Source organism: Tarenaya hassleriana, unplaced genomic scaffold (genome assembly GCF_000463585.1).
Source record: "Tarenaya hassleriana unplaced genomic scaffold, ASM46358v1 Cleome48, whole genome shotgun sequence".
NCBI classification, from domain to species: Eukaryota; Viridiplantae; Streptophyta; class Magnoliopsida; order Brassicales; family Cleomaceae; genus Tarenaya; species Tarenaya hassleriana.
The window spans coordinates 135,980-138,465 of record NW_010967498.1 but is presented as its reverse complement, the minus strand read 5'-3'; positions in this window follow the sequence as shown (position 1 = coordinate 138,465).

Sequence of the window (2,486 nt, the reverse complement as noted above, 5' to 3'; positions counted from 1 at the left end):
GTTGAGGACATCAACTACATTGGAAGGAATCAGTACCGGAATCCTTCTAATCTCTACAACCCGAGCGCGCCTAGGAATCATCCCAGTTTCTCCTGTGGAAACTCGAGCGGAGCATTGAATGCACAACAGCAGGGTATTCCCAGAATCCCTCAGAATTCCCCGGGCTTTACTCAGTCACATTTTCAGGGGCAAAATCAGGGATACAGACAACAGAATCAGGTTACCGAGCGCCTCAACCTGTGAAGAATGATGAAGCGGACATCAAGACAATGCTTGCCCAGCTAATGCTCGATCAGAAGACATCATTTACTGAGTTGAAGACCGAGATACAGAGTATAAAAGTCAGGCAAGACACTTTTGAGAGGAGATTAGATGGAGTCGAGGCTCATCTGAAGCATGTGGACATGTAGATTGCGCAGCTTGCATCAGAACCCTCTAGACAGCAGGGCACATTTCCTGGAAAGCCCGAACCGAATCCACGAGAACACGTCAATGCCATTCAGCTTATAAGTGGAGAGAGTCTGCCTGAGACGGTCCCTATTACTACCACAGAAAAAGGGACGACGTCTAGATACACTACTGAAGAGAAAGGGAAAGCCATAGCTCACGAGACACCTAAGGTGTATGCAGAGGAAGCCAAACCGCCATATGTAGCTCCTCCACCTTATGTACCACCCGCCGGACTAAGCCTTCAGGTCAGCCGGCGGACCGGGATCCGGAAAGTTTCCATAATTCGATTTTAGGGTTTTCTAAGCTTATTTAAGTTTGGGATTTCGTCCAAACTTAATTAAGGCCGACCTAACACTCAGAGAAACATCCTAGAACCCTAGAGAACCTGTTCTCTTCGATTTCTATTGTCCCGGGATTGGATCTCATCTCTTGAGTTACCCTTTTCTTCACTAATCCTAGCATATTCATTCCAAATCGTTTGGAATCCTTCCCGTCGGTGTGGATACGTGTAGAGGGACTGTAACTTCAGTCCTAGGTGATTTAGAACAGGCCCCGGATCGAAATAAACTTCAAGTCTCATCGAGAACGAGATAAGTAACGATTCCCTCGGTGATATACATGGTTGCAAGGCGTGCCTTGAATTTGCAAACCAAAGTGGAGGCTATCGAGCAACGGGAGAATATCTTTTACACTCGCGGGTTTATTCAGGAGAAGCTTTGTAGTGTGATAATTGATGGAGGAAGCTGTACCAATGTAGCAAGTGAGTCTATGGTTACAAAATTGGGATTGCTTACCACTCGGCATCCTAAGCCATACAAGCTGCAATGGTTGAACGATAGCGGAGAAACAAAGGTATATCGGCAAGTGAAGGTACCTTTCTCTATTGGTGACTATGATGATGAAGTTTTATGCGACGTAGTACCCATGCAAGCAGGGCATTTGCTACTTGGGCGTCCATGGCAGTGATAGACGAGCCAGACATGACGGTTACACCAACCGATATTCATTTGAAAACAAGGGCAAGAGGATTCGATTGTTGCCTCTCACACCGAAAGAGGTATACGAAGATCAAGTTACACTAAAACGAGAAAAAGCGCTGAATATGAGTGACCATGAGGTAGATCACTTAAAACTTGGTGAGGTCTTGAGAAAACCCCAGAAAAAAGCCTGTGAGAGAAATCCCGAGAGGACAAACACTCTTCTTTTCACGAGAGCTAGAGAGATTAAGAAAGCTATGCTTTCGAACCGGCCGATGATTTTACTCATGTACAAGGAGGCCTTATTTGCTAACGAACTAATCTCTTCTTTGCCTAGTGGTGTTTGTAAGTTGTTACAGGATTATGAGGATGTCTTTCCGGAAGAGATCCCGAGTGGTCTACCACCCTTGCGAGGAATTGAGCACCAGATTGACTTCGTACCCGGTGCTAGCCTTCCAAACAAACCAGCGTACCGTACTAACCCAGATGAAACAAAGGAGCTTCAACGATAAGTGACTGAGCTCCTGGAGAAAGGTTATGTTCGGGAGAGCATGTCGCCATGTGCTGTACCGGTAATTCTAGTTCCAAAGAAAGATGGAACGTGGCGCATATGTCTTGATTGTCGAGCAATCAATAACATAACGGTAAAGTATCGACACCCTATACCTCGTCTTGATGACATGCTAGATGAATTGTATGGTTCTACTGTGTTTTCAAAGATAGATTTGAAGAGTGGATACCATCAAATTCGTATGCAAGAGGGTGATGAATGGAAGACAGCGTTCAAAACGAAGCTAGGACTCTACGAGTGGTTGATAATGCCTTTTGGTTTAACCAATGGCACCTAGCACTTTCATGCGACTTATGAATCATGTTCTCAGAAATCTCATTGGAAAATTCGTTGTTGTTTACTTTGACGATATCTTAGTTTACAGCAAGAGTTTAGGAGAACATGCTGAACATCTACGTTGCGTTCTTGACTTACTGCGAGGTGAAAAATTATACGCTAATCTTAAGAAATGCACCTTTTGCACTGATAAGGTTGTTTTCCTAGGATTT